The sequence below is a fragment of the Mustela nivalis genome, assembly GCF_964662115.1.
Source record: "Mustela nivalis genome assembly, chromosome: 15".
NCBI lineage: Eukaryota > Metazoa > Chordata > Mammalia > Carnivora > Mustelidae > Mustela > Mustela nivalis.
Window position 1 is genome coordinate 5,996,490 of NC_139034.1, and position 19,050 is coordinate 6,015,539.

Sequence of the window (19,050 nt, forward strand, 5' to 3'; positions counted from 1 at the left end):
TTTCTCTTTGTCTTAACCTGAAGTGTCTAGAATATTTCTTGGGAAGGTAGCAGAAATATTACTTAGCCCCAAATCATAATTTGGAATATGATGTCAGTGAACCTGTCAGGGTGGTTATTAGCTTGGATTTGATACAGATCAGCTCTGACAGAGGAATCTTCTGATTGGAAATCATGCACAAGTTGTTCTGCAATTTTATAGCCCTTGCTATGCACTTCACATATTCTCACTCACTAAATACTTTGGGGGAAGGTACTACTGTCATTCTCCCCGCTCCCCACATTCATGAAGAATGAAGTACATATAGATAAAGTAACTTGCCTATGTTGCCTGGCCAGGAATTGCTGAGGTGGAGAATTTGATTTAGCTCTAGCATCTGTGTTTGTTGACTAACCTATAGTACCTTGCACCCAACACAGGTGAACTCCAGATTAATTTTTATTAGTTTTAGTTGAAAAATACAATAAGTCATTATGTTAAGCCAATTTAAAATACCTGCAGCCAGCTCTACAATAAGATTCAATCACAAGTGTAGAAAATTCTAAAGTGTGGGTATATTTCACCCAAAGCATACGTAAGTGTTCAATGAGGTCACTCAAGAACAGCATTTAAAATAGCCTGGTATATGGTAAACACTTGATAAATATGGGGTAAATTAAATGTAAATAAGAGAATAAAAATAAAACTGGTCATAAAATTGTTTCTTAGGGTAGTGGGAGGGGACATCAAGAAACTGACCCACCTAATAATAGTAAGCAAAAAGACAATCTGGGTGTCAAATAGAAGGGCACAGTGATTTCAAGGTTAAATCTAGAATTGGTCAATATCAGGCTGTATAATCAGGAGGTCACACAATAACAGCAGGACATCTTTCCTGGTGGCCAAAATTGTAAGAGATAAAATGTGAAACTTGTATTCTAAGCTCCGTTTTTAGCCTGTAGCCTAGAGAAGCAGAGATAGTCTGCAGAAAGAAATAAGAATGAAGCAGATGTGGACAGAGAAGCTCAGTCAGGACTACAAGCCTCAATTGGGTTGAGATCCAGGGCTCAGCTCATTTCTGAGGTGGGGCTGCATTCTTGTCCTATTTTTTGGAACACCCCTGTATGGGAGTGTACAAGTCATTTAAAAATCCATTATATATATATATATATATATATATATATATATATATATATATATATGTAATATATATATAGTATAAGTTTGAGATATATATATATCAAACTGATAACTATCTATCTATCTCATTAAAATATACTACTACATATTTATTGGTTTATTTTCTGAATCACACATTCAAGTTAGAAACTTGGCTCACTGATCTATCCCTAGAACCTAGCACAGAGTCAAGCATGTAGTTGGTGCTTGCAAATAAATCAATAGTAAGAATAAATTTTCCTATGCTTAAGCTAATTTTTGCTGAATTTATGTTTCTTGCAAATCGGAGTTGTAGCTGACCTGAAGGAGTATAGTTTGGCTGAAATGCATAGACACAGAAGAAGACCTAGGCTGGGATGGTGAGTAAGAGGTAGTAGACTTGGGGCATGGAGGGGTGAGGAATATGCTGGAATAAGAAGTCACACAAAACTGGCTGTTTGACCGAGATGCACCACATCCTGGATCTGCCCAGCACTGTCCTATGACAGCAGCTGCACCAGAAAGTCACCTGCATTCCAGTAAATGTGGGATTTGGAGCATGATTCTAATCCCAATAGATGTATGGTTCATCTATAGATTTACTTAAGTGGTAAATGGAATATGTTTATAAGGGAGAAGAGTCATGACATTGCTAATCATTCTCATTCTGCTTCTATTAGAAATTGTCTTTTTTAATTTTAATTTTAATTTTTTTCTTAGAAATGGTCTTAAAATAAGGTCATGTCATCCATGAATTCCAGTTCCAAAACCTAAGATAGATAGATAAGCACAGACATGTTGACTATATTATTTCATGCTCATTGATCGTAATGTCATAACCCTGAGTAGCTGACAAACTACTGAAGATTCCCAGGTGAAATCTGAACCTGGCTCCTATACATGGAGGGGAAGGAGAGACTGAAGAGTCAGACCACTGCAGAATGGTAGGTAGCAGTTTTAATAACCAAGGGAACTGATATATGAGACTTGTCTCGGTGATTGCAAGGTGAGTAGATTTCACCTGAATCTTAAAAGCTTGTGTAGAGGCCTTCAGTCACATATTCAGTTCAGATGGTCTCAGTAATACCTTACATTCTACATCCTTGACTCAGCACTGGTTATGGCAATGGTAGGTGGAATATACATTCCAAGGACAGGGAGGAGATGAGGAGCCTGTCGTTTTCTGGGTCCAGCTTGTGGGTCAACCTGTGATCACTTCCTTTCCATGATCTTCTCCAATGCTGAGAAAAAGGAAATCATGTTCAGTCTCCTCTGGTTAGTCAGTCAGGGAAGTAGATAATATTTAGAGCATCTTTTCCAGCCAGACAAACTGGTAAAGAGTTTATAAGAGAGTAAATTAATTAATGTGGATATTGTTGTGTTGGCTAATACATTTATATTCTCCTGTAATAGAACCTCCAAGTTTTAGCAGGCCACATGACTATCCACCAAGAAACTTTCATTTCTTTTCCATTCTTGTAGCAAGTGTGGTCATATTATCAAGTTATGGACAATATTATGTAAACATGAATGGTACCTCCTGGAAAGTGTCCTTACGGGAGAGAGAAGTCATGTCTTTTATCCCCTTCTTTTTATTTCATTTGCTGGAGTGAGGACATAAGGGCTGAAACTCTGATAGCCACCTTGGGTCACAGAGTGATTTTGTTGAATGAAAACTCAAGAAGCCTAGGTCTCTGATACTTCAAATCCCCAGTAACATCACTAGCCTGTCCTCTCCTGGAATTGCACATGGAAGAAAATAAAATTCCCAATTCCTTAACCCACTATTGGCTTTTCTTTCATTTTTGAGCAAGGAAGTGGGGGAATTTATCCCTTAATAATGGCAAATAATGAGGTATTGATAAAATGACTAGGTTTATATGATTACCAAATTATATTAATAATAAATTTATATAAAGGAGTCTAAGCAGTAGAACTTATATGACCAAATTGAATTTATCTTCTTAACTCTTTTCCCAAGTACTTTGTATAAAAATGATACATCAGGGAAAATTTCTAAGTCAAAAATGATTTGTCTTAATTTTGTGATTAGCTTGCTCTTTTCCTTCTATGAAAGAAATCTCCTGAGAGTTGCATGAATCTAACTGATTGGTAGTTTGTACTTGTCAGGATCCTTTGAAAAGCAGACATTTGTGACACTAAAATTGAAGAGGTTATTTTTATACAGACCAAGGAGATGTTTAAAACTCAACAATGGCAGAGCCACACCAGCAGGACTGAAAAGACAAGCTCCTAGTTGAGTGGACCACCTGTGTTTCTCAGGCTTGCAACTCAACACTCAAGATACTCATCAGGAAAACGTGGGCAAGGACAAATAGTTTTATATTTAGATTTTCCGTAACTGACCCATTGAGCACTAATCAGGGGAATTACTGTGACTAAGCAAATTCTTGTTGCTAATAATCTAACACGCAGTTTTCCATAACAGAGCCTTCTGGGATAATGTACACATTCATGTATAGAAGTCAGAGTTGACTGGGCCCCCATCAGTAAAACCAGTGTTTATTTTCTCTTTTTAAAATTGTATGGCATGTTTATATTAATAGGTTTTATCTGGGCTTATCATTTATTGTCATACCTTAGTAACTAAAAATAGTTTAAGGAAGATTGCTGCTTTTCTCTTTGAGGTATCTCTAGAATTTAAAATGACATATTTTAAATTAAATCACTACAGGTGCACTATAGTGGCTCAGCTGGTTAAGCATCTGCCTTTGGCTCAGGTCATTATCCCAGGGTCCTGGGATCAAACCCTCATGCTTCTCTCTCTGCTGCTCACTCTGCTTATGCTCTCTTGCTCTCTCTCTCAAATAAATAACTAAAATCTTAAAAATAAAATACAGTAAAATAAAATAATTGAAAACATAAATGTCACATTTAGTGAAAATTAATTCAGGCTTTTTTTTTTTAAATATAATTTTTTATTTTTTATAAACATCTATTTTTATCCCCAGGGGTATAGGTGTGTGAATCACCAGGTTTACACACTTCACAGCAATCACCAAAGCACATACCCTCCCCAATGTCCATAATCCCACCCTCTTCTCCCAAACCCCCTCCCCCCAGCAACCCTCAGTTTGTTTTGTGAGATTAAGAGTCACTTAGGGTTTGTCTCCCTCCCAATCCCATCTTGTTTCATTTATTCTTCTCGTACCCACTTAAGCCCCCATGTTGCATCACCACTTCCTCATATCAGGGAGATCATATGATATTTGTCTTTCTCTGCTTCACTTATTTCGCTAAGCAAGATACGCTCTAGTTCCATCCATGTTGTCGCAAATGGCAAGATTTCATTTCTTTTGATGGCTTCATAGTATTCCATTGTGTATATATACCACATCTTCGTGATCCATTCATCTGTTGATGGACATCTAGGTTCTTTCCATAGTTTGGCTATTGTGGACATTGCTGCTATAAACATTTGGGTGCACGTGCCCCTTTGGATCACTACGTTTGAATCATTAGGGTAAATACCCAGTAGTGCAATTGCTGGGATATAGGGCAGTTCTATTTTCAACATTTTGAGGAACCACCATGCTGTTTTCCAGAGTGGCTGCACCAGCTTGCATTCCCACCAACAGTGTAGGAGGGTTCCCCTTTCTGCGCATCCTCGCCAGCATCTGTCATTTCCTGACTTGTTGATTTTAGCCATTCTGACTGGTGTGAGGTGATATCGCATTGTGGTTTTGATTTGTATTTCCCTGATGCTGAGTGATATGGAGCACTTTTTCATGTGTCTGTTGGCCATCTGGATGTCTTCTTTGCAGAAATGTCTGTTCATGTCCTCTGCCCATTTCTTGATTGGATTATTTGTTCTTTGGGTGTTGAGTTTGCTAAGTCCTGTATAGATTCTGGACACTAGTCCTTTATCTGATATGTCGTTTGCAAATATCTTCTCCCATTCTGTCAGTTGTCTTTTGATTTTGTTAACTGTTTCCTTTGCTGTGCAAAAGCTTTTGATCTTTATGAAATCCCAATAGTTCATTTTTGCCCTTGCTTCCCTTGCCTTTGGCGTTGTTCCTAGGAAGATGTTGCTGCGGCTGAGGTCGAAGAGGTTGCTGCCTGTGTTCTCCTCAAGGATTTTGATGGATTCCTTTCGCACATTGAGGTCCTTCATCCATTTTGAGTCTATTTTTGTGTGTGGTGTAAGGAAATGGTCCAATTTCATTTTTCTGCATGTGGCTGTCCAATTTTCCCAGCACCATTTATTGAAGAGGCTGTCTTTTTTCCATTGGACATTCTTTCCTGCTTTGTCAAAGATTAGTTGACCATAGAGTTGAGGGTCTATTTCTGGGCTCTCTATTCTGTTCCATTGATCTATGGGTCTGTTTTTGTGCCAGTACCATGCTGTCTTGATGATGACAGCTTTGTAATAGAGCTTGAAGTCTGGAATTGTGATGCCACCAACATTGGCTTTCTTTTTCAATATCCCTTTGGCTATTCGAGGTCTTTTCTGGTTCCATATAAATTTTAGAATTATTTGTTCCATTTCTTTGAGAAAGATGGATGGTACTTTGATAGGAATTGCATTAAATGTGTACATTGCTTTAGGTAGCATAGACATTTTCACAATACTTATTCTTCTAATCCAGGAGCATGGAACATTTTTCCATTTCTTTGTGTCTTCCTCAATTTCTTTCATGAGTACTTTATAGTTTTCTGAGTATAGATTCTGTGTCTCTTTGGTTAGGTTTATTTCTATGTATCTTATGGTTTTGGGTGCAATTGTAAATGGGATTGACTCCTTAATTTCCATTTCTTCTGTCTTGCTGTTGGTGTAGAGAAATGCAACTGATTTCTGTGCATTGATTTTATATCCTGACACTTTACTGAATTCCTGTATAAGTTCTAGCAGTTTTGGAGTGGAGCCTTTTGGGTTTTCCACATATAGTATCATATCATCTGCGAAGAGTGATAATTTGACTTCTTCTTTGCCGATTTGGATGCCTTTAGTTTCCTTTTGTTGTCTGATTGCTGAGGGTAGGACCTCTAGTACTATGTTGAATAGCAGTGGTGATAATGGACATCCCTGCCGTGTTCCTGACCTTAGCGGAAAAGCTTTCAGTTTTTCTCCATTGAGAATGATATTTGCGGTGGAGTTTTCATAGATGGCTTTGATGATATTGAGGTATGTGCCCTCTATCCCTACACTTTGAAGAGTTTTGATCAGGAAGGGATGCTGTACTTTGTCAAATGCTTTTTCAGCATCTATTGAGAGTATCATATGGTTCTTGTTCTTTCTTTTATTGATGTGTTGTATCACATTGACTGATTTGTGGATGTTGAACCAACCTTGCAGCCCTGGAATAAATCCCACTTGGTCATGGTGAATAATCTTTTTAATGTACTGTTGAATCCTATTGGCTAGTATTTTGTTGAGTATTTTCGCATCTGTGTTCATCAAGGATATTGGTCTATAGCTCTCTTTTTTGGTGGGATCCTTGTCTGGTTTTGGGATCAAGGTGATGCTGGCCTCATAAAATGAGTTTGGAAGTTTTCCTTCCATTTCTATTTTTTGGAACAGTTTCAGGAGAATAGGAATTAGTTCTTCTTTAAATGTTTGGTAGAATTCCCCCGGGAAGCCGTCTGGCCCTGGGCTTTTGTTTGTTTGGAGATTTTTAATGACTGTTTCAATCTCCTTACTGGTTATGGGTCTGTTCAGGCTTTCTATTTCTTCCTGGTTCAGTTGTGGTAGTTTATATGTTTCTAGGAATGCATCCATTTCTTCCAGATTGTCAAATTTATTGCCGTAGAGTTGCTCATAGTATGTTCTTATAATAGTTTGTATTTCTTTGTTGTTAGTTGTGATCTCTCCTCTTTCATTCATGATTTTATTTATTTGGGTCCTTTCTCTTTTCTTTTTGATAAGTCGGGCCAGGGGTTATTCAATTTTATTAATTCTTTCAAAGAACCAGCTCCTACTTTCGTTGATTTGCTCTATTGTTTTTTTGCTTTCTATTTCATTGATTTCTGCTCTGATCTTTATAATTTCTCTTCTCCTGCTGGGCTTAGGGTTTCTTTCTTGTTCTTTCTCCAGCTCCTTTAGGTTTAGGGTTAGGTTGTGTACCTGAGACCTTTCTTATTTCTTAAGAAAGGCTTGTACCGCTATATATTTTCCTCTCAGGACTGCCTTTGTTGTGTCCCACAGATTTTGAACCATTGTATTTTCATTATCATTTCTTTCCATGATTTTTTTCAATTCTTCTTTAATTTCCCGGTTGACCCATTCATTCTTTAGAAGGATGCTGTTTAGTCTCCATGTATTTTGGTTCTTTTCAAACTTCCTTTTGTGGTTGAGTTCTAGTTTAGAGCATTGTGGTCTGAAAATATGCAGGGAATGATCCCAATCTTTTGATACCGGTTGAGTCCTGATTTAGGACCGAGGATATGATCTATTCTGGAGAATGTTCCATGTGCACTAGAGAAGAATGTGTATTCTGTTGCTTTGGGATGAAATGTTCTGAATATATCTGTGATGTCCATCTGGTCCAGTGTGTCGTTTAAGGCCTTTATTTCCTTGCTGATCTTTTGCTTGGATGATCTGTCCATTTCAGTGAGGGGAGTGTTAAAGTCCCCTACTATTATTGTATTATTGTTGATGTGTTTCTTTGATTTTGTTATTAATTGGTTTATATAGTTGGCTGCTCCCACGTTGGGGGCATAGATATTTAAAATTGTTAAATCTTCTTGTTGGACACACCCTTTGAGTATGATATAGTGTCCTTCCTCATCTCTTATTATAGTCTTTGGCTTAAAATGTAATTGATCTGATATAAGGATTGCCACTCCTGCTTTCTTCTGATGTCCATTAGCATGGTAAATTCTTTTCCACCCCCTCACTTTAAATCTGGAGGTGTCTTCGGGCTTAAAATGAGTTTCTTGGAGGCAACATATAGATGGGTTTTGTTTTTTTATCCATTCTGATACCCTGTGTCTTTTGACAGGGGCATTAAGCCCATTAACATTCAGGGTAACTATTGAGAGATATGAATTTAGGGCCATTGTATTGCCTGTAAGGTGATTGTTACTGTATATGGTCTCTGTTCCTTTCTGATCTACCACTTGTAGGCTCTCTCTTTGCTTAGAGGACCCCTTTCAATATTTCCTGTAGAGCTGGTTTGGTGTTTGCAAATTCTTTTCAGTTGTTGTTTGTCCTGGAAGCTTTTAATCTCTCCTTCTATTTTCAATGATAGCCTAGCTGGATATAGTATTCTGGGCTGCATGTTTTTCTCATTTAGTGCTCTGAAAATATCATGCCAGCTCTTTATGGCCTGCCAGGTCTCTGTGGATAAGTCAGCTGCCAATCTAATATTTTTACCATTGTATGTTATAGATTTCTTTTCCCAGGCTGCTTTCAGGATTTTCTCTTTGTCACTGAGACTTGTAAATTGTACTATTAGGTGATGGGGTGTGGGCCTATTCTTATTGATTTTGAGGGGCATTCTCTGAACCTCCTGAATTTTGATGCTCGTTCCCTTTGCCATATTGGGGAAATTCTCCCCAATAATTCTCTCCAGTATACCTTCTGCTCCCCTCTCTCTTTCTTCTTCTTCTGGAATCCCAATTATTCTAATGTTGTTTCGTCTTATGGTGTCACTTATCTCTCGAATTCTCCCCTCGTGGTCCAGTAGCTGTTTGTCCCTCTTTTGCTCAGCTTCTTTTTTCTCTGTCATTTGGTCTTCTATATCACTAATTCTTTCTTCTGCCTCATTTATCCTAGCAGTGAGAGCCTCCATTTTTGATTGCACCTCATTAATAGCTTTTTTGATTTCAACTTGGTTAGATTTTAGTTCTTTTATTTCTCCAGAAAGGGCTTTTATATCTCTCGAGGGGGTTTCTCTAATATCTTCCATGCCTTTTTCGAGCCCGGCTAGAACCTTGAGAATTGTCATTCTGAACTCTAGATCTGACATATTACCAATGTCTGTATTGATTAGGTCCCTAGCCTTCGGTACTGCCTCTTGTTCTTTTTTTTGTGTTGAATTTTTCCGTCTTGTCATTTTGTCCAGATAAGAGTATATGAAGGGGCAAGTAAAATACTAAAAGGGTGGCAACAACCCCAGGAAAATGTGCTTTAACCAAATTAGGAGAGATTCAAAATCGTGAGGGGGGAGAAAGGGGATAAAAAGAGGTTCAAAAAGGAAGAAAGAAAAAAAAAAGAAAAAAAGAAAAGAAAAGAATTAAAAAAAAGAAAACCAATAAGAAAAATATAAAAAAGAAAAAATATATATATTAGATAAACTAGTAAAAATCGTTTAAAAAGAAAAAGGTAACAGTTAAAAAAAAAATTTTACCCGAAGGCGAAAAAAAAAAAAATGAAAAAGAAAAAAAATTAAATTAACTTCAAGACTAAAAAAAAAAATCACAGGGAAAAAGCCATGAGTTCCGTGCTTGGCTTTCTCCTCCTCCGGAATTCTGCTGCTCTCCTTGGTATTCAAACCGCACTCCTTGGTAGGTGAACTTGGTCTTGGCTGGATTTCTCGTTGATCTTCTGGGGGAGGGGCCTGTTGAATGATTCTCAAGTGTCTTCGCCCCAGGCGGAATTGCACCGCCCTTGCCCGGGGCCGGGGTGAGTAATCTGCTCGGGTTTGCTTTCAGGAGCTTTTGTTCCCTGAGCGCTTTCTGTAGAGTTCCGGAGGACGGGAATACAAATGGCGGCCTCCTGGTCTCCGGCCCGGAGGAGCCGAGAGCCCAGGGCCGCACTCCTCAGTGCGCCCTCAGAGAACAGTGCCAGTTCCTCCCGTCTGCCTGACCTCCGGCCGTGCTCCGAGCTCACCGAGCCTGCGACCGGTTCAAGGTAACCCCGAGCTGCGAGCTCACTGTCGGCTCTGTCTCTGTAGCCGGCTTTCCCGTTCCAATATCCGCAAGCTCTGCGACACTCAGACACCCCCGATCCTTCTGTGACCCTGCGGGACCTGAGGCCACGCTGACCCCGCGTGGGCTTCGCCCCGGTTTAGCCTCTGGAGCGATGTCCCTCAGCGGAACAGACTTTTAAAAGTCCTGATTTTGTGCGCAGTTGCTCCGCCGCTTGCCGGGAGCCTGCCCCTCCCCCCGGGGTCTATCTTCCCGTCGCTTTGGATTCACTTCTCCGCCAGTCCTACCTTTCAGAAAGTGGTTGTTTTTCTGTTTCCAGAATTGCTGTTCTTCTTCTCTTCGATCTGCCGATGGATTTTCAGGTGTTTGCAATCTTTAGATAAGCTATCTAGCTGATCTCTGGCTAGCTGAAGTAGTCTCAGCCTGCTACTTCTCCGCCATCTTGACTCCTCCTCTAATTCAGTCTTTTTGATTATTAGTTGCTAACAAATAAAAACACATTAAATTCATATAGGTTAATTTTATCTGCTCATGGTGTAGGGTAAAGAACACAGGTTTTAAGAGTCTATTAGTTATATTCAAAGCTATTTGCCACATTTTCTGGCTATGCCAAATTAGAGTAATTATTAATCCTAAGTGAACCATAATTTTGTTCCCTATAAATTAAATAATAGCTAATATTTAGTAAGTATTTACTACTTGCCAGATATTGTTCTAAATTCCTTAAATTTGTTAAATTATTTAATCCTTAAAAAATAAAAAGCTTATGAGATAGGATCTATTATTATCCCCAAAATGTAGAGGAGGAATTAAGATACAGAGACTCAAAGACCCAGGCTTACTATCTACCAAGTGCTAAAGCCAGGATTTAAACTCCAGCAGTCAGGCTCCAGAATCCATACTATTTACTACCTGGAAAGGAAAGGAAGACATAGTTACTCAATCTTTAAGAATTTCTGAGGGTGGAAACAATGTATGTAAAGTGCCTTGAACACACTGGGTATTAAATATCAATGTAAAAATATGCTATTAGTTGTTGTTATTAATTATAATAAAATACTACACTTACAAAGAAATTCAGAGATAATCTAAACATTGAAGGCTATCATATGATGAAATTGCCTTTAGTTTCTCTAGTCTTTGGAAAAGTTTGATATTCCCCTTCAACTTAGAGTGTTTTCTGTATAAAAAAGAGACTAAATGAATGGGAAATGCTTCATTTATGCCATCCTTACCTCCACTACCTCCATATTCCCTTCCAAAAAAGTATCCTCTTATCAGAGTCCATGATTTTAGGCTAAGACCTAGAATTGTAAACAGAAGCCAGAATATACAGAGACAATGGAAACATTCAACCCAGAGAAAAGGCAAACATGTAGACAGATTATTGTTTAATATACTAGAAAGACAGAAAATTTGAATTGGAGGATGTAATCATGAGAACATGATGAAACTTAAAATACATGAAAGAATCCAGGAATTGCTCTAAAAACCATATTCTTAGCTATCAAAAGAGGAAAAAGTTCAAGTCAAGGGAAGTCCCATCTTGCACCTAATAATGACTCCTAATCTTTCAAATCCCAGCAAACTTTTAATGAGTAAAGAATATCAATGGCCAAGATAAGCAGGAAATTATCCAATAACCTCAATATAACATGAGAAGTCTGTCTTCTAATAAAACAAAATCAAACAATAAAAAAGGGGAAGGACTTGTACTTTTATTTTTTTTAATGATTTGTTTTTAAGTAATCTCTATACCCAATGTAGGGCTTAAATTCACAACCCTGAGATCAAGAGTTACATATTCCACTAACTGAGTCAACCAGGCTCCCGAGGACTTCAAGACCTGAGTAAGATGGTATAAATAACAGACAGCTCTTCACTCCTAATATAGCAACTAGGAAGAAAATGGATAAATTATATTTTTGTATATATGTTATTTAGAATATGTTATATATTATTATTTCTTATATAATTATTATATTTTAATGACCAGAAAAAAGCAAAAAGACCTAGATGAACTAAAGTTTCGGAGACAGGGTCCTTGGGTGGCTCAGTGGGTTAAGCTGCGGCCTCCAGTTCAGGTCATGATCTCAGGGTCCTGGGATTGAGGTTAAACTATTAGTAACCTCTGGAAAATTGTTACTGAGTGGGGAGGAGATTTTGGGAACCTACTTGAATACCAGAAATTTTGTCCCTCTTCAGTTGAGTGGAGGTTACATTTGTTAAATACATGTAACAAGTCCTCAAGCTATACACATTGGGCTCTCTGCTCAGCAGGGAGTCTGCTTCCCTTTCTCTTTCTCTCTGCCTACTTGTGATCTCTCTCTGTCAAATAAATAAATAAAATATTTAAAAAAATAAAGTTTCAGAGACAGAAAAGCCATTCCAAATTGACAATAATTACTCATTTTATTCCCTGAGGGGAAACTGATTCTGAAAACAGACTGATATTTGGGCTCAGTAAACAAAGAAGGGTTCTGCTGGGAAAAAGAGAAACAGACCATTCGATGGTCACATGGATTGAGTCAAGGTTTGGAATCTAGAAAAGTCCCCAATGCATCTTTCTTTTCCCTACATATTTACTGATTGATGAGGTAGGACAAAATTTGGGGGAGAGCTAGTTAAAAGTATAGAATAAAAACTCCGACACTCTGATGTTGCTTTGAAAACAGCAACACACTCGAGAAAAGGGGTTGCTGCTAACAGGTATCAGATAACCCCAACCATTATTTGCAGAGATTTTCAACTGTGTATTTTGTGAGGCTAAAAGGTTAAGCTAAAATTTCCAGAGGCAAGATCAAGTTTTCTGTAGTATTTAAGGGATGAGGCAATAAAGATTCAACATTTTCTCAATAAAACCCTAAGAGGACCAAACCTAATGCACAGGACAAGACAGGTGGGGTAAGCCTAAATAGAACTGCAACCTAGCCTAGCTCATTTTCTAAGGGAACTGAGGTAATCACCTTTTTTATCTGTTTAACAGAGGAAAGAGAATGCATATTTATGAAGAAAAGAGGAGTATTCTCATGCTCTACAATGATTTCACACAATGTCAGATTATACGATAAAATGTATGAGATATGCAAAGCTGCAGAAAAAATGAGGCCAAGAACCAAGATGAGAAATAGTAAATAAAAGTAGAATCACACCTGATTCAGATGTTGAAAGAGGCAAAGAAACCGTGGAAGTCAGAAGATAATGAACTAACATTTTTAAAGTGCTAAAAGGAGAAAACAATCTATGCCAACTTAGAATTTCCTATAAAACAAAAATACCCTTTAAGAATAAAGGAAGAATGGAGATGATATAAGAAACACAAAATCTGAGGGAATGTATTGCCAACAGTCACGGTACTATAAGAAATACTAAGGGACATCTTTGAAACTGAAGGAAAATGATACCAGGTGAAAATACAGAACCATTAGAAAGAAAGAAGTGTACTATAAAGGGTAAATATGTACTATAAAGGGTAAATATGGAGGTGGTCTGTGGCTTCTGTCTGGTGCCCTCAAGGGAGAGGGTGCCAGGCTTAGCATGACAAGTGAAGGTATATAGGAAGGACCTCTGAGGGAGGGCCCTGAGCTGGGTCACTGAGGTGCCAGCCTGTCCCTTGCAAGGAGTGTGGTAAAGGGCTTGGGGGAGGGGGCTTCGAGCTTCTGCTGGTGCTTGGTCCATCTCCTGTAGACCTTTCAGTCCTCTCCCAGCCTGGTGGGCTCTTGGGGATCCCATCTTCTGTTGAGCCTCTCCTCCGAGCCTGTGCCCCATCAGCGAGGGACCTTACAGTGGCCAGAAAAGCGACTAACTGAATTCCCATTGTCCAAGAGTCAAGTTGGAAAACCAAGAAAATAAAGTGATATGGTACCCACAAAAAAAAAAAAAAAAAGATACCAGGTGAAAATACAGAACCATTAGAAACAAAGAAGTGTACTATAAAGGGTAAATATGAATGTGACTATGAAAATAACTTATTGTTTAAAACAACAATAATCAAAATATCTTGAAGGGTTTATAGCATATTTATAAGTAAAAATGTATGCCAGCAAAAGTAGAAAAGGCAGGAGGGGTGTACTAGAATTAAACTGTCTGGAGATTCTTGTCCAGGAAGGTACAAATATTCTCGTTTATTGTAGACTATAAAATGAAAAGATACATATTATAAGAAAAAATACCAATTTTTGCTGAAGAAAGAAACCAGCTGGAACTCCAATATGTTGCTGTTGGGTCTAAAAACTGATACTACCACTTTTAAAACCGGACAGAACCATTATTCATAATAGTGAAAATATGGAAGCAACCTAAGTGTCCATTGACAGATGGATGGATAAAGAAGAAATATATAAAGTAATGTGTGTGTGTATGTATACATTATATATATATATATATTTACAAATATATATATATATATATATATGCAGAATACTATGCCATAAAAAAGAATGAGATATCTTGTCATTTGTGACATGGATGGACCTAGAGGGTATTATGCTAAGTGAAATAAATCAGATAGAAGAAGACAAGTGCCATACAATTCCATTTTTTGGTGGAATCTAAAAAACAAAATGAATGAACAAACAAAACCAGAAACAGACCTATAAATACAGGAACAAACTACAAGGGACAGTGGGAGGATGGGTGAAATGAGTGAAGCAGAGTGTGAGGTACAGGCTTCCAGTTATGGAATGAATAAATCACAGTGATGAAAGGTACAGAACAGGGAATATGGTCAATAGTATTGTAATAGCATCATAGGGTGACAGATGAGCACTCATTCAGCGTCTGCCTTTTGCTCAGGTCATGTTTCTCAGATCCTGGGATGGAGTCCTGCATTGGGCTCCCTACTTGGTTGGAAGCCTGCTTTCTCCCCTTTCCCACTCCCCCTGCCCCCTGCTTATGTTCCCTCGTTAAACAAACAAACAAAACAAAACAAACACCTCACCAATAATTGTTATCACTTTTCCTTTTGATAAGTTCAATAAATTAAATACCAAGCAAGATAAAGGAAAAAACAAAACAAAACATACAAAGACATCATAACTAATGTGCTGTAAACTAATAATAAAGTGCATATCATGAAAGCAGCCTTTTCATACAAGGGCTCATTTCATGCAGGGAAACAAAATTAAGAATGACTGCTGACATCATGAGAGACTGTGCAGTATGGAAGAACTGAGTAACATCCTTACTCTGGAAATAAAAATAACAACAAAAGAATTTTAACCTATAAATATAAATATAACAAAATTATTTAAAACATGGAAAAGTAAAGATATTTTCCAGTAAACAATATCTCAACAAATCTGTCTTGACAGATCTACAACACAAGAAATCTTCAAGGTTTTTCTTCTAGGTTAAGGACAATAATTCCAAACTCAAAGGTATACAAGGGAATGAAAACAACCAGAAATGGTATGTATGTCAGAAAATGCAAGATGTTTGTTTTTCTTGTTTTTTAATGTTTTTAAAAGGCAATTGATTAATTTACAGGAGAAATAAGAATATGAAAAATTAACATTTAAGGAAGTAAAATACAATGACAATGACAATAATAGTGCAAAGGCAAATTTCCATCTCCAGATTTTCTGATTCAGTAGACAGGAGGGGGAGTTTAAGAATTTATATTTTTATATTATATTTCAGGTGATGCTAATGTTGTTTGCCAGAGACCAGTCTTTGGGAACCACTAAATTGTAGCTTTAATTTTATCCTTATACAAACCTCAGCAAGCCTTTAAAAAAAGAAATTGACAAACTAATTTAAATGGTTAATGAAAATTAAAAGAATATGGAATATCGAAAATGTTCTTGAAAAAAAATAACAAAATTGGAGGACTTACACATTACCTGATTTCAAGATGTGTAATATAGCTGTAAGAATCCTGACATAATGATATTTCTATGAGGATAAACATATAGAAACAGAAAAGAGGTTCTAGAAATAGACCAGTGCATATAGGATCAATATATTTTCTTATTTTTTTAATTAAAAATTTTTTAAGATTTTATTTATTTATTTGACAGATAGAGAATACAAGTAGGCAGAGCAGCAGGCAGAGGGAGAGGGAGAAGCAGATTCCCTGCTGAGCAGGGAGCCCCATGCAGAGCTGGATCCCAGGATCCTGAGATCATGACCTGAGCCAAAGGCAGCCGCTTAACCGACTGAGCCACCCAGGCGTCCCGGATCAATATATTTTCAATAAAAAATAAAACAGCCTTTTCAACAAATTTTGGTAACATTTCAAAAAGCATTGCTTTGTATATGTTTTAAATATATTTCATCCTTAAATCACACCATAAATTAAGATGAGCTAAAAAATGTTAAAATTAAAATATTAAATAAAATAGGTTGAAGGGTCACTGGTCTAAATATAAAAGAAGAAACTACAGAATTTCTAAAAGATAAGATGGGAGAAAATATGGATGATATTGGAGTAGGCAAAAAAAAACATAAAAGAAAAAAATATGAGTAGATTTCATCAAAATCAACTTTTGGTCCTCAGAAGACACAGTTAAGAAAATGAAAAAGCAAGCTAGGAGCAGGGAGAAAATAATCTCAATTCAAATACTTGACAAAGAATATTTATCTGGAATAAATAAATAACACTTGACAATAAGATGGCAGAAAATTTGAAGAGAACTGTCTTAGAAAATGCAAATGGCAATGTACATGAAAAAAAATGCTCAGAATTACTTGTCATGAGGGAATTGCAAATTAAAATCACAGTGCTGTATTACTACACCTCAAGGAGGATAGTTAAAATTTAAAAGATGGGCAATACCAAGCTTTGGTGAGGCTGCAGAATGACTAGAACTCTTCCCACCCAAGGCTAGTGGGAATGTAAATGTTAAAATGATTTTATTTATATTTTTAAAATTTTCTATGTTCTATGTTCTATGAATGTTCTATGAATAAGCGCAATTTGGAAATAAGCCAGCTGGTAATCAGCCAAATGCCCATCAGCTGAAGACTAGATAATCAAGTTGTGTCATATTCATGCAATGGAATACTACTTGGCAATTTAAAAGAATAAATTACCTTTATGTTTAACATCATGGATGTCAAAAATATTAGGCTAAGCAAACAAGGCCACACAGAAGGGAGTCACATATCCTATATGATTCCATTTTATATAAAACTCTAGGGAAAACATTTAACTGTTGGTGATGGAAGGTAGATTAGTCATTGTCTGAGGTCATGGATGGGGTAGAAATTGACTGTTGAAGATATGAGGGATCTTTTGGCTATGATGAAAATTTCCTATAGCTTGATTCATATGGTGCTTGCATGTGTATACACATTTGTCAAAATTGACTACACTTTAGGTTTAAAGTGCTTGTATTATATTGTAGATAAAGTATATCCAACTATAGGGGATTTTAAAAGACATTATACAAAGGGGTGTTCAGGATCACCTCCACTATGTAAGACAGATAGCAAAAAATTCTTTTTTGACAAACTTTATCTTATTTAAAATGTTTTTAGATGATGACTTATAATGCTACACCTTGAGGATTATGTTTAATTTCTAGTGACATGTATTTTAACCTCTTAAAATCTATAATATATATCATTAGTTGTGGATATTTGAAGATGGATGTTTGTGTTAGTAATTTACATGTGAAATAATATGTATATGTATAAAAATACAAACAATTCAAGTTTCTTACAGTTGTACATATATTAATATTATCTTATTATATAAGTATAAAATACTACCTAACCCATATTTTGATATTTGAATTCCATAAAAATATCCAATAACAGAGGCTTCCTATGACAAAATTTTTATTATTTTGTCTAATCTTTTAGTAGAGAAAATGAGATTATCATTAATAATTATAATCCAAAGGGGGGAAAACAGTCTGAAGAAAGGACCAGGTTGTTCTTTGTCACTATGATGTTCTTGTTTTGGTTTTTTTTTTTTTTTGCCTTGGTTAAATGAAAATGGTTGATGGATTTTAATTTCATTTTATCCCTTTAATTCTACAGTAAATGATTAATCTTTTATGATGAAATGTAGTCATGTTTAATAATTCTGTCATTGTCTTTCACTGTAGCCCTGATTCTTAAGAACTTTTGATCCTTTGATTAGGCTTTAACAAATTTCCTTTTGACGTGCAGACAGACATCTTTCATCAGATGTAGGATTAACCAGGATTAACAATCTTTCAGAGACAGAGATGTCCAGGATTCTATTTTCTGCTGTGAGCCTTTTCTGTGGATTATAGGGAAATGTAATATATGCACTATGATAAGCTCTTCAATGTATGATTTTTTGAAAATGTAAGAGAATAGAAAAATAAGGATGGGGAAGAAAACTGTGACATTTTTTAAGACCTATAATGTAAAACTAGACTCCTTGAGTTGGAGGAGTAGAAATATTGCATGAAGTGGGAAGAAATCTAAGAGAAACAGTATCTTTTATGAAGAAATCACTGGCACATTTTGATCCTTTCATGGGGCCTCTCATAGTTCATACAATTCTCCAGAATGAATGTTGAAAAAGCACATTTAAAGCCAAATAAATTCTCTAGGATTTTCTGTGAATTCCTAGAAAAGTGGTGTGGGGCTTCCCTGTGCAGTCCAGTCATTCCTTTATATCATTAGCTAATTAATTTCATAAAGAGATTCCTTTAAACCTGGTTTTTATTCCAAATTAAAACTCCATTTTTCTCTTCCCCTATATAACAAAGTGCATTCATTGGTACTTACATGCATATAAAAATGGAAAGAAAACTGTTCAAATCTTCAGTCCAAACTGTCTACTTTTCAACCTCTGATTTCTTATCCCTCTTTATCTCTCCTTTATTTGTTTTTAAATGTTAGAAGTTTTATTTTAACTGGCTTCAAAGCTAAATATTTATCCCACAAAACTTTACAGATGTAATGTTTATAGACAATAGCAACGATTGAGAGCAACTAGGCCAGCCCATGCAAAGCTACCACACTAATAAGCCAAGTACATGTACATATACATCCAGTTCCACCATTGCTATAGGATGGTAGATAGCTGGTTCTCAGGATCAACTTCAAAGCCATAAAAAAAGGACATCTTGGCCATATCCTGATCAATTTCACTAA

At 36.6% G+C, this 19,050-nt stretch overlaps 1 long non-coding RNA gene across 6 annotated transcripts in view; it reads right to left on the reverse strand.

Moving 5' to 3' along the window:
- Positions 1 to 2,085: 2,085 nt before the first annotated feature.
- LOC309848876 overlaps positions 2,086 to 19,050 on the reverse strand; it is a 53,998-nt gene continuing 37,033 nt past the window's right edge. For all 6 annotated transcript variants that reach the window (XR_014303354.1, XR_014303355.1, XR_014303356.1 and 3 more), the window contains exons 6-7: positions 10,819 to 10,881; positions 2,086 to 2,378 (exon numbers count right to left, since the gene is read on the reverse strand). This is a non-coding gene — a long non-coding RNA (uncharacterized lncRNA). The remainder of the gene's footprint in view (positions 2,379 to 10,818; positions 10,882 to 19,050) is intronic.